The sequence below is a fragment of the Oryzias latipes genome, chromosome 4 (genome assembly GCF_002234675.1).
Source record: "Oryzias latipes chromosome 4, ASM223467v1".
NCBI lineage: Eukaryota > Metazoa > Chordata > Actinopteri > Beloniformes > Adrianichthyidae > Oryzias > Oryzias latipes.
The window spans coordinates 8696261-8709719 of NC_019862.2; the positions used below are offsets into that span (position 1 = coordinate 8696261).

At 41.7% G+C, this 13459-nt stretch overlaps 1 protein-coding gene across 1 annotated transcript in view; it reads right to left on the reverse strand.

Annotated features, from left to right (window-relative positions):
- p3h2 (prolyl 3-hydroxylase 2) overlaps nucleotides 1-13459 on the reverse strand; it is a 53510-nt gene that overhangs the window by 15785 nt on the left and 24266 nt on the right. The window lies entirely within an intron of this gene.

Here is a 13459-nt window from a genome sequence, read left to right on the forward strand (position 1 = left end):
CCGAGGGGGTGCTCTCCTGTTTGGGCTGGAACAGCACTCTCTGCTGTCCCCCCATGCCTCCCTGCTCTCTGGCTCTGGGGGCCCCTGTGGCGGTCCTGCTGGTCCTGGCCTGGGTGGCGGATGTGATCGCCCGGGGGGCGGTTGTTCTCTATCTGCTATCGTGCGGTTGTTGGGGGTTCTGGCTGCCGCGGGGGTCTTGGTGAGGGTCACTGTCCCTCCTTCTTTTTACATTCCATCATCCTTTTTAGAAGAACCTAAACACTCACTTGAGCACAGGTGTTTGCTCACCTTTGCAGTATGAGTATGTGAACGATATTTGTACTGTGTACATGTTGACATGTGAACATTTTTGGAGCCAACAGGTATGTTTACAACATTTGAGTGTGTGTAGACAGGCCCCGCCCCTATAGACGTGTGTTACATCTGAACCTCACCGTTATGAGTATAACCATCCAGAAACTAGTTGCTTTATGCTGCGTCATGCCCCCCCCCCCCCCCCCCCTTCTGTGGTCACTCTCCTACAGACAGTGGGGGGCTCTCTAACATCCCTCTCTCTTCCTCCCTCCTTTGCTTTTCCGTCCGGTCAAACAAAAAAGATTTTCAAATATGATTTAAAATTAATAAAGTTTGGCCTTGATTACAAAAGGAGTTTATTCAGACATACCTCTGGTTTGTCAGAAGATTCATAACCCCTGTTGTTAAAGTAAATTATGTCCAACACAAGACGCCCTTCAGCTCTCATATGTTTGCCCAGCTGTTGGACAGGACAAGTAAAAAAAAAAAGAAATACAGGGAAGGACAATTGGAGTGAGCCTAGTTAATCTTTAAGTCAAAGTTTATTTCTGGAAATATTTTAAGGAGCAGTAGAGGGGGAAAAAACTTGCACATCTCAGTTTAGATCAGGCCAAATTGTTTTATTTTACCATAAAAAGGTGAGCAGATCCCTTTTGGAAAATCCTGTCAGAAGACAACAGAGTTCTGACAGAAACAGACAATCTGCAGGCGCTCTTCAAATGCTGCATCCGCAGGAGGAAACAGACTTTCTGACAAAAACAAAACTCCACTGAGTCTTCATCTAAAGACACATTCTTGGCCAAACAGTTGCTGTGATATATTTGAGTTTTCTTTTCATATAAAAAGAACAAAAGAAGAAGTGAAGAGGACAAACTGTTCCCATCCACATCCTGTTATTTCGGATGAGAGCTATCATCATTGGGCTTAATGTAACTGATGGGTATTTAAACGTGGTGATCTTGGAAGTATTAGAGTAAAAATTCAATTTTAAATAACTTTTTAAAACCTCCAAGATGAGTTTTTTTATCACAAAAATGTGTGTGTTGACAGATTAAGAAAGTAAAAAAATTAAATCGTATTTTTAATGAATCAAATATTTTCATAGTGTTTGGTGGGAGGGGTAGTAACATAAAGAAAGACTTTTTAAGGGGGTGTTTTGTGTTGCAGGACGGATGTGAAATGACAGCTGCTTCATGATAAAAACAACAGACTAAAACTAGACAAATCTCCATGTGACCCTATGTGAAATTTAAGCAAAAGGTGAATTATATCATGTCTCACAAGATTCTGTTTAAGAAAAAAAATGAAGTAAAGCACAATTAACCACAAAAAGGCTCTAAAGAGTATCAGTAGTTTAGTCAAATCCCTGAAAAATGTATATTTTTGCAGAAACAAGCAGATCTAAAAAAAAGAAGGTAAATATCTCCTAAAGCTTAGTGCATCACTTCAAGACAAATAAATGTAAGAAGTCTCATGAAAGAAGCAGAAAATCTTCTTTTCAAAAGCTATTTTGAAGGAGAATAACAGGTACTGATGTGACAACACAGCGTCTGTTTCATCAGGTGGGAAAGTAGGAAAGAAAGGAGCGGCCCAGCGGGACTAATTGATTAGTCTTAAAGGCCAAAAGGGGAGGTGGAGCTGAGTGCATTCTTGGCAGGATCACCTGGCTGAGGCAGGCGGGGGGCACTCAGCAGGATTGACCTATTCAAAAAAGAGGTGGAAGACAAACCACAACACTGGCCGAAGTGAGACATTTTTAAGGCTTCTTCTGCTTTTTATTCAGATAAAATAGGGGAGAACAAATCACAGGAGTTTAGGAGCATGCAAACTTGACCCTGTTCACAGCAAGTCCTGGATTTTAAACACACAAAAAAAAGGTTTAAATTTCAAAATGCTGCTTCGGATCCAAGAGGACAGATGGGTAAAATAAACTGCTTCTTGTCACACATCCTCATCTTCTGTGCAGCATAAATCTTTTTCTTTTCCAAATAGATAACAGACTTTTAAACCTCTGCTAAATGCAGATCAACACTCAGGCATCAGAAACCCCAGAAGACCCAAAGAATAAAGAAAAATGTCTGGAAGAATGAAAGAAAAACACCTCATAATGCAGCTTAACCGCATCTCCAGTAGACTGCCTCCCAGAGACAGATCAGATGCTTAAATACCTTAAGTCCTTTTGTGTGCCATTTATCTTTTGCGATACTTAATTGTGCTGTTTTCAAGGTGCTTTTAAATAAAGTTGTCCTTGTGAGTTTATGAGACAACATCTCATTCATTTCCAGTATAAATGTCCCTTTTTTTTTCTGATTTTGGGTAGGACTCAGATCACTTCAGTCCTTGAAGTGAGGCAACTAGGGACTAGGGACCCTCATTCTCCCCTTCTGCCCCTGCCATCCTGGTCAGAGCTGTTTTTTTTTTTCCAAAATGGCAGCTTCTGTGTTGGTTTTAACTCCAAAGCAACCATTTTTTTGGTCGGTTGGGGGTGGTGAACAGGTCTATGTAAATTTTAGAAGAATCTGCAAACGTAAATTTTTGGATTTCCACATTCCTTATATGTTCATATCGTATGTCATATCATTTCGTTCAGCTTGAGCCAGGGATTTATGTATTACATTTTCACAATAGTCCGGTAAAATATGCGCGAGCAACACAGTAATGCCACTATTATGAGCTCGCCACTCTAACGCCGGTCAGAATCTGCAAACTTTAAAACCAACATTTTTCCCAAGTAGCCAATGATGCTCAATGATTTATGAGGAGATAGATCAAAATCCATAGGAGTTCAAATCTGTGAACGGTTCTGAAAATATTTTTTTCTTAAATTCAAACACCTGCCTCTTCCTGAGGTCAAAGGTCAACGAAACATTGGTTAAGAGATTTTGACCCAATCTATATTTTTAACTGTGATGTCTTCATCTTAATGTATTCGTTTGCTTGTTTTTGAGGGGGAGCTCACTATATCCAAAATTCATTTTCACCAGATGCAGGCAAATTTTGGCAAGTTTTTGTCAGGGGGCAACATTTTTGCTCAAACACGCAATAAGGACAAAGAACTGCAGAACATGTTAGCCTTTATGGTCCAGGATCGCTGCAGGCCACAGTGATTCTTTAAATACATCATGTTGGTGTTAACAGTGTTATAAAAAAGCGCTCCTTCATTCCATGTAAGTTTAAACAAAACTCATGCAGTTATTTGGCTGAAGTCAGCAGAAATATTTGATTCGTATGTATTTTGGTTTACCTTTAATCTTCCAGACTTAAAACGACAGCGAGACTGAAACTCGGCCATGAAAAGCAAATCTTTGGACACATTCTGGAGTGTACGTCTTGTAGGCATGAGTACATTTTTCCTCCCACAAGGGTTTGAAAGAAGCACCTGTAGAGGTGAATGGCTACAGTTTGCCTTCCCTGCTAAGCTTCTGGGCCGTCCTGCCAGTCTGAGAGAGGCGCTCTTGATGTGGGAACAGCGCCGTGCCAAGCTAAATTAGCCTGCTCCTCCAGGCCTCTTGCTCCATTCACAGGTACGCCTAGAATCTGGGCTGGCGCCACAGAAACGACATTGAGGTTGCAATAAAAGTTATTTTCACTTTCTCTATTGAAGCAGAACACACTCTACCAGTACAGAAAACTATGGCAGCTGTGCAGGACGAAGGAGCTCAACACCTGAAAAGGTTGTTGAAGATTTGCAAAGGGCTCTTTCAGACATGAAAGCCTTACTCACAACTGTCATTACAGGTAGATACTGGCTGTTTGCAGGCAAAAAATGGGCTAACCTGCACTGGGCACACAGGTGGCCTTACACAAACTATCAAAGTTACGGAGCCCGCCGGGTGCCAGTGGTTATAAAGGGAAAAAAATCTGATAAACTGTGCGCACAGATTACTAAAGCGTGCGCACGGATTACTAAAGGGTGCGCACGGATTAGTAAAGCGTGTGCACGGATTACTAAACCGTGCGCACCATTTAGTAAACCGTGCGCACGCTTTAGTAATCTGTGCGCACAGTTTACTAAATGGTGCGCACGGATTAATCAATTATGCTCGTACTGTTGCGCAATCGTGGCGCACGCACATTCATCGCATGTGCATGCCTCTAAGCAGAGCAAATGACTCCTAGCTTCATGTTTGAAGGGCTGTGAAGGTGCTTTGGTACAGTGTGCACAACGAAGGAGACTTCGGACTGCAGTCCATTTCCCGGTTCTGCTGTCGGGACTCAGAACGTCTCACAGGACATGTGAATCCAGACCGAGGACAGGCTTTTGGAAGCGGAGGAGGCTTTTGGGGGACTAGTCCTGAAAAACCGTGCACACAATCATGTGAATTTGTGTTACCATTCAGGTCCAGACAAAATAAAGGCTGATGGTTATTCCAGTTAAGTTGATCCACGGCTAAATCGCTCATCAGCACGGCTAATGTTGTTAGCATGTATGTTGTATTAACCTATTAACTTAATCCTAAACCTTCTTCCGTGTCAGTTCAGACAGAAAAAGCACTGGGCGCACGGATTAAAAAAAAACTATAAGCGAACATGGACTTAGTAATAATCATAATAATAAAAGCATGTTTAAATGGTCATGTCCCTGTGTCTATCGGAGTTTAGCATTGTTTACATGAAGACTTCTCTTCCTCAATGAACTATCCAGACCAATCACTGCATCGGACCAACCGACAGCCAATCAAATAGTCTGACGTCATCATTAGTCACTTCTTGTGTTCGATGGTCTGCGACCAATGATGACGTCACACCATCTGATTGGCTGTACGTTTCTCCGATTACGTCTACGGTAGGGATCGACTTAAACTGGAATAACCATCAGCCTTTATTTTGTCTGGAACTGAATAGTAACACAAATTCACATGATTGTGTGCACGGCTTGTCAGGACTGGTCCCCCAAAAGCCTCCTCCGCCCGTCCTCGGTCTGGAGATGGTACAAATCTCCCGGGGGACACGGTTCTGGAGTCGGCGCAGCAGAACAGGGAAATTGAGTGCGGTCTGAAGTTTCCTCCGTTGCGCACACTGTACCAAAGAACTCTCACATCCCTGCAAACATGAAGCTAAGAGTTTATCTTCAATGCTCAGAGGCATGCACATGCAATAACTTTGCATGCGCGCACGATTGCGTAACAGTACGAGCACAATTGATTAATCCGTGCGCACCATTTAGTAATCGGTGCGCACCATTTAGTAAACTGTGCGCACGGAATACTGAAGCGTGCGCACAGTTTACTAAATGGTGCGCACGGTTTACTAATCCGTGCGCACAATTTAGTATTCCGTGCGCACAGTTTAGTATTCCGTGCGCACAGTTTAGTATTCCGTGCGCACAGTTTAGTATTCCGTGCGCACAGTTTATCAGATTTTTTTTATTTTTAACCACTGGCACCCGGCGGGCTCCGTACAAAGTAATTGACTTTGATAAAAGAAAAAAAAAAACTCCATCCAAATTTGTTTTCTGCAGCGAATTCCAGGTCCTAGTAAACACCTAAACAACACAAATAGGCTGTGCTGTTCAAGTGATACGTGTAAGCTACTTCCATGTAACCTGGCTGTTAGAAATTAGGAAACTGGAGCATTGTTTGTGTGTGCGTCCTACGGGCAATTACAGTAGGTATCACCTGCACACCCCGAGCGTAGGGCATCAGGAAGGGGTCAGTCATCCCACCTTACTGACAGCTAGAATGTAGTGTAGGGTCACCGGCAGCATCACCCATACGTCATAAGTGCGTGGGCTTACAAATACTTCACAAAACACTTAGCACATGCACAACAATGGTACGTTCCGTTTTCATGATGGCCTCAAGGGAACTGCCGGACACACCTGCGCTCCTCTTAAGATGCGACTGCTCCAACCCAAAAACCTGCAGCACCCACACAGGTCAACCCCATTCTGTTGCTGCCCTCCGACAGGCTGGCGACCTGTCCAGGGTGTACCCCGCCTTCCCCCAAAAGTAATCTGGACAGGCTCCGGCAACCCCGTGACCTCGAAACTGATCAAGTGGGTTAAGAAAATGGGTGGATGGAAACTGTTGCTGCAAATTCTACTGCGTATTTGATAGAAACAGCTTCGATATATTGAGAAATGTTGAGTTGGGGATATGTTTTTTTCTAAATAAGTTTCAAAATGTGTTTTTCTTGCAAAGATAATTAGAACCAATGTGTACCCATGCCACAAAAAATCTTGAGCATCCATTTCCAGTATAAATGTCCCTTTTCTTCTGATATTGTGTGGGACTCGGACCACTTTAGTCCTTGAAGTGAGGCAACTAGGACAGCGGCAGGCATTACTCTTCATACCACATACCATAAATTTTTTAGGAATAATTTACATTTCTTTGTCTCATATTCGGAACTTGTGGAAATTTTATTAAAAACGTCTTGAATGAAGTTGAAGGAGCAAATAAAGAGGATATTCAATGGCCACTGTTATCTTACGAATGCTGCGGGTTTTTGGGTAGTCCTGGCCCGTGGAGGGTCGTAAAGAGGAGCAGCCGCATCTGTAGGGGAGCGCAGGTGTGTCTTGCAGTTCCTATGAGGCTTGTGGGGCCACCTCAAGGGACGTCTTTAAAATGGAACGTACCATTGTCGTGTGGCGTTTAAAAAAAGAAAGATCTGTACGACACGCCTGTTTCACCAACTTCACCCTTACTTACTGTTGTGGAAGTGTTCACTACAACCCGTCGCTGCCCTGTCGATCACCAAATGTTCTACGACCCCAATATTTCCAGAGGGCCATCCGCGTACAGGTTTGACCAATTTTTCTTCTGCAGCCAGCCCGCATCAACCCTTAAGGGAGGTTGTGTTTAAGGCATGTGCTGTCTTTTGACACCAAGAACCCACGTTAGGAAAGTCGGTCTGATCAGATGATTGCCATCCAGAGACAAACAGCTGTTCCCCCAATCTTAGATCATTTCAAAGCTCCACGGCGAAAGCTTTCATGGATGATTCATGCTGGGAAGATGTTCCTGGAAACCTGGAAAACAATTTATGTCTGTTTTTCTGTGTTAAGAGCCTCCATAAAATACAGTTTTTCATCTCTCATAACCCCCAGAAAATAGGAATAATTGTCAAAATCAACAACCCTCCCAAACAGTATGAAAGAGTGTTTATGGTTCATAAGGGGCACCAGTTGGTAGGAAAATCAACAGATTCCATGAATGTTATTTTCATTTTGTTCCAGACAATTCAAGTTGCACTCTCGCCCCTGTCCCTCTAAAATTAAAGCCAGGAAACCAACCAGCCAGACAAGGTGTGCGTTACAAGCAACGTAGCCAACAAGCTGATCACACGAGGTGGAAAAGACTGGATGATGTCATTGGTTAAAGCTCATGTCTTTGATGTCCTCCCTCCTTTCTGGAGACCGCTCTGTCCATCACACCGCCCCATTACCGTCCTCTGCTGTCTCAGACCGCAGCAGGCTGCTTCTGTGGGGGCCGCGTCAAAGGAATTCCTAAAAAAAGTCCAAACCGCCGTTGCTGCTAAAAAGCCTCTTTCATTACACAGGAAAAAACACGTGAGGCTTCACAAGCTTAAAGCTTTAATAAAGCCCCCCCTTCCCCCTTCACGTCTTTTTTGTCTTTAATTAAGGTCCCCCACCACTCAAAAGAAAGCGGTAGCAGAATAATAATGGTATTCACAGGAGAAAATCTTGATGATGAAATTGAGTTTTATGGCTTTGTGTTCGGAAGCGGCTGGTTTAGATTAGGAGGAAAAACGATCGGCCACTCTTGAGACGGGCCCTCCTGGAACAGAATCTATTAGCTACTAAAACACAGTTTGTCTCTATTACGAGCTAATGTGGTTCAGCTAATTTGAATTGCGGTGCCTGTTTTTCCGTGTCTGTTCTGTGGCGAACGGTGCCTGGAAATGGAAGGAAATTCAGCGTTAATCATGATGGCAGCTGAACTTCAGAGACTAAACAGACGTCTTCTCTGAGTCCACCTGACACCACCATCAGCTACTGTATTCTCAGTCAATCTTTTCTTTTTCCACCTTTTCTAGTGGGCCATTTTAGGGAACACAATGCCAGCTTTGTTTGGGAACCTCCATAAACACAAGGTGTGTACGATTTCTACTGAGCAGACAGAGTGGAAAATCACCCAAAATGTCTTCCTCCTCCTCCCACCCTTCTTCAAACACCTTCCTCACGAAAGCTGCTACCTAAAATACACCACACACACTCTTCCTGGGACGGTCTAAAAACAGACCTGGTTAACCAACATCTTTTTTTTTTTAATTCAGTGTGCTGATCTCACACCCCATCAGTTTCCACTTCCAAAAAGGTTCCCTTTTCTTGAGTAAAAAATCTCTGACTGGTTTAGGAAATTTGAAAACAGCGGTGTTTGGTCTGCATATCTTTGCCTTTGGTTTAGTTTGAAAAGAGGCTCAGGAGGAGGATACCACCATGTGATACTACCGTTCAGATTATTGCACCGAGTTAAAACAAATCCATGTGGGAAAACTGTTCTCCAGCCAAGAGATAAAAAAAAAGGAAATTCTTTATCGTCCCAATGTGGCAAGGCAGTACAAAAATAAAATAAAGAATGACTGCAATAAAAACACAAAAAAGGAACATGAACATAGAGAATGTGTTTTAGCGGGACACAAAAAAACTCATAATTGTTGCATCTTTTATACAAAAAAATTTTTTTTTTTGACTTTGTATTTTTTTTAAAGTTTTCTGTCAACCTGCCAAACCCCTCTGTCCTCATGCCAGTCATCTTCGGAACCTACTGAATCCCCTTTGGGGTCACTGGGGTTAACTCTGAACAGGTCGCCCATCTGTTATTGGGCACACACTCACGTGCACAGCAATTTAAAGACACAAATTGACCTTTGAAGCCTGTTATTGGACTGTGGGGGGAAGCCGGAGAAAACCCATGCATGTCCAAGGAAAACATGCAAACTCCACATAGAAAGGTCCCAGGACTGTAACTGTAACTGTGTTTTCATTCCACATATGCGCAAAACTTTATCGAAATTCTACAAAAGTAGACAAACAAACAAACAATTTCACGATGGTAATAGATGTGAACAATAGATTACAGCAGACACATTCAGATTTCTGCCACAGCACTAGTGCTCATCATCATCTATCAAAGGAGACGCTGGCGTCTTCTTCAGGCCATGGAGCGGTGAGCTCCTTAAATGTGGGAGGGGCCACAGAAGAAGCAATTTTGGGAAATGGTTGTTGGTGATTTAACAGAGGAGCTGCAGATCCAACAATTATGCATGACATGCTCAACTTTTGATGAGCTGTCTGATGCTGTGGGACCTCTAGTGCCGCCCGCTGTGCAGTGCCCAAGACCGCCAGCTCTGACCAATAAGCGCATTGCCGTCCGGTTGATGGTCATGTCAATCGTTTAATTTACTCTTTCCATTGCAGTTTTGCGAAATATGTCAACTTTGATACGCCTCAAAAACCACCTTCTCCAAGCACAAAGATTATATTCGATAAATGTGAGTTTTTTTCAAAATTGTTTCCATTAGACAAATTTATTATTGCATATCCAATTTGAGCAATTTCATAGTCTATGCAAATGCAGCTTGTGAGGTGAAAAGAGTGACCACTAAGTCACTGTGCAATCTTCACAGCTCCTCATTCGTCTAATGGTGTATTCAGACCGAAAGAAATCCTTTGTTCCGGATCGAGTTCCAAACCTTGTGTTTTAGTCTATATTCAGACTGGCATCAAGGTAGGCTGCTTATTGTTTATGACATTAAGATTGTTGGGAAAACAGTGTGAGAAGCAATGTGTGTCCCGTTAAAAGTTGTTTTAATGAGTCTGCATTCATTTGACCACATTTCAAGGGTCCTGGACCAGGGTCCGCTTGGGTCTATTCAGACTGAAAATCTGTCGGGGGAAACTAACTCTGGTTCACTTAAAGTGAAGCAAATGTATCCAGTCTGAAAACACCCTAAATAAAATTCATTTTCTCAGAGGGTCTTTGTATTTTTCAGGAAAGTATTTTTTGGCACGTTTCCCCCTCAAAGGTCTGAGTAAAGAAATGTACTAAAAATACAGTCAAAAGTTAATTTACCTCTGTCCAACAACCCCAAAGAAACCTGATGTTTCCTTTTCTATTACGCAACAATCAACATCTTCAACATTCAGGCGTTGTTGAGCAATGTCTCTCCAAAATCAAGGCCCGCTGAGAGTCGATAGCAGCTTAACATCAAAAAGCTGTAAAAACATGTAAAAGCTTCTGCTCATTCCAGCTGCAGCCAAGACACTAAATATAGAATAACTGTCAATTTTCATTAAGAAGTTAGTGACCGGTAAAACTTTTACTCATTTTTTGAAGCCCAAAAGAGCAAAACGAGAAACTTTTTCACAGTCCGAAGAACTATAAAGTCCCAGCTGGGTCAGAGGAGACAACCTGAAACTAAAATGCTCAAAATAACAGCCGACCTTTCACTGGTTTCGCCAATAAATCTCCAGAGATGAGAGGACTTCCTGTTGGAAAAGACAACTACAAGGAGCAGAACATTTAAAGGAAACATTTACAGCCCTTCCACTTAGAGGCAAAGGTCAAAGGTGAGGAGTGTGGGTGCACTCAGCTTTTTCACCGTTTTTGACTAACATCTGTGCACGATGTTGAGTTGAATTGTTCAACTTAAATGCAAAATGTCAAGTGTCACTGGACACGAGTAGGAAACTGTTCAAAGTTTGAGGTGCTGACAAGTCATACATGTGAAAACTAACTTTTGCTAAAAAACTAACTATGTTTTAAAGCAACAGCAACTTCAACTAGAACATTTATCAGCAGAATTTCTTATTTATGTAAAGTATTAAAGATAAAAAAGCTAAGAAGGGCTACTTCATGGTTGGGAGTTTGCATTTCAACATCTGCATCTTTGATGAGGTAACGGATGTCTTTGCTAAGTGCTAAAACGAGCAGAGGATGTCGAATTGCCCCAGCATTCACCTGCAAAACCAACAAATCCATCATGTTTTACTTCCATGTTCTATAGACAGCTGTGCAGGAAAAAAAGTCAAGAAATAGTTAAGCAAGGAAAACAATAAATCAGGCAGAAATGCTCTTCTCTTTTAAAAACCATCATTTTTTGAAGCAACTGGGTCTTAACAAAAACAGGCAAAAAATCTGCTCAGGAGTTTGCACTTAAATGTGCCTTTTAACTCTTCTTATTGAGACTGAAAATCAGTTTTTTATTTTATAAATACGCTGTGTTTCTGTTTTGATTCAGAAAAAAAAAAAACTTGTTGCAGCAACATTTTTACCTAATCTAGATAATCTTTTTTTTTTTGAATGAATGTCCTCAACACAATATTAAAGCTTCTAGATCCCCAGTAGATCATGTTAGGCCCGGACAAAAACTTTACATGCTTGTTGGTCATTAGTTTAATCTTGTTTATGAGAGTATTTTGCATTTCCTCCTCCCCATTTCTGTACGAACACATTAAATCAGGAGCGGCTGGACAGTACTCTTTATTTACTCAAGAATGGTCTGTCCCAAGAGTTTGCACTGACGCATCATTTCAGTATTCTGGCCCCATAACCTGGAATAACCTACAAAAGGGCTGGAAATGTAAAAATCTGGCCCAAATAAGTAAGTTTGGTTCAAACTTTTGCTCAAACTCATGAAGCCGCTTGGATGAGCAGCGAAACGTTTCAAGGTAGAGGATTTGAAGTCCAGGTGTAATGACTGAACTTGAAGACAACATCATTCGGATTAATGAGAAGCTTCGTCAGCATTTGGCTTGAAGCTTAAATTAGATCTGCAACTTCTTTTTAAATAGTCTTTAGGTATTGTTGTCTTTTAATACTTTGTATTGATCTGCCCTAATATCTGAGATGGGTAACCTCAATGGGAATTTCCTGGTTAAATAAAGGTAAAAAAAATGAATAAATAAAATTGAAAACTACAAGTAAATGTGCCGGCAGTAATACCAATTAAAAAATACATAAAAAGACGACACTTGAAATGAGATTGGGACACATTAATGGAAAGAAAAGGCATCTTCTTCCCTACATAGCACAACATGTTCTGACTCAAACCACACCACTATAGCCTTACGTTTATAATCTGAAGAAATCCTAAACAGGCTTCAGTTCTCTAGCTTCATCTCATGACCAGATTCTTTCCCACTGGCTGTCTGTGTGCGGATTTCCTTCAATCATGAATTACTACTGCTTCTTCTTCTTTTTCTTTTTCCACTTTGCCGCAATTATATTTCCGAATTTGCCTTCAGTAGCTGCTATTGAACATTTCAGAACCTGGTTGTGCCTCCATGTAAAGTCTCTCCTGTGACGAGTGCAAATCCTGACAGAATGGGCTAACTACTCCATGAGATAGAGCTTTAGCACATCCTGTAGTCTCTTCTTGCAGTTCTGTTTCCTCTAGAACCAGCTCATCAGCTGCAGATGGTCTGCATGACTGCCAAGATGCCACCACTTTCACTCTGAGTCTGTCTGAGTCTGTCTGCTACAGGCTGAGGGCTGCCTGTAGCACCAAACCCTTTTGACTTCCACTTCCTTTTCAGGGAAACCTTGGGAGCAGCGTTCCACACATCTGGATTGAGATAAAATAATCTTCAGTCTCGTCTTAGCGTGTTCATTTTTTTGTGTGGGTCTCCATAGAAAGGCACATGGAGACACTATCTAATGAAAACAATGATAACTTTCTCCAACTTCTCTACCTCTGTAGAACTATCAGACAATTTACAGGAGCTGAAAGTAAAAAGATCATACTGGAAGCAGTTTACCATTAAACATCCCTTTGTTCTGGTCAGGACTGATTGACAGCTGCGCCACCAATAAGGATAGCATTTTTGAATGAGACCAATGCCGATGTTAGTCTAGTCTTTACATTTATCATGTATGTTATTTTCCTATACTTAAATACCAGAAAAAGTAAAGCAAGTCCAAAAAGTGATCTATGGAAATCAGAAATCCTCTGGACTGGAAATGAACTGAGAACCTAAGAGAGGTGGAGCTCAACTGGAACGATGGTGGAACAGGAGATGTGGTCTTATTCAATCTCACAATTCTCTTTAATTATTAAGGGGACATTTCATCTTTTTTTCATAGCAAAAATGTGCAATTTTCAGAGAGTTGTTGAGGTGAAACAGTCCCTAAATATCAAAACTATAAAAAAACGTTAAAGTCGAACTGTTGATCACAGTGGCTTAGATACTTAACAT